Source organism: Octopus bimaculoides, chromosome 28 (assembly GCF_001194135.2).
Source record: "Octopus bimaculoides isolate UCB-OBI-ISO-001 chromosome 28, ASM119413v2, whole genome shotgun sequence".
Classification (NCBI taxonomy): domain Eukaryota; kingdom Metazoa; phylum Mollusca; class Cephalopoda; order Octopoda; family Octopodidae; genus Octopus; species Octopus bimaculoides.
Window position 1 is genome coordinate 11605899 of NC_069008.1, and position 355 is coordinate 11606253.

The window sequence follows — 355 nt, forward strand, 5'->3', positions numbered from 1 at the left end:
AGAGAGACGTTTCAGGACAATCCAGAAAGAGGAAAAAAATCATAATAAAGGATGGGGAAAGGATAGATAGAGAGGGAGAGAGAAGGGTTTCTTTTCAATTTGATATGGTCAATTCACTGAAACTTTATTACAAAGTATTTTTCTTTATTCTTTCTCTTTTCTATCTTTTTTCTTTTTCCATTATATACCTATAAACACATTTTATCTTCATTTATCATCATCACTATTGATGGATGAATAGAAAACATTTATGTTACACTATTACTGTTGTTTCTATATGGGACTCTAATGTTAATAACGTGGTACTCATCTGTATAAATGATCATATACATATATATATATATATATATATATA

General features: G+C 27.3%; 1 protein-coding gene across 1 annotated transcript in view; it reads right to left on the reverse strand.

The window, feature by feature from the left end:
• Positions 1-355, reverse strand: part of LOC106878117 (uncharacterized) — a 61713-nt gene that overhangs the window by 21403 nt on the left and 39955 nt on the right. The window lies entirely within an intron of this gene.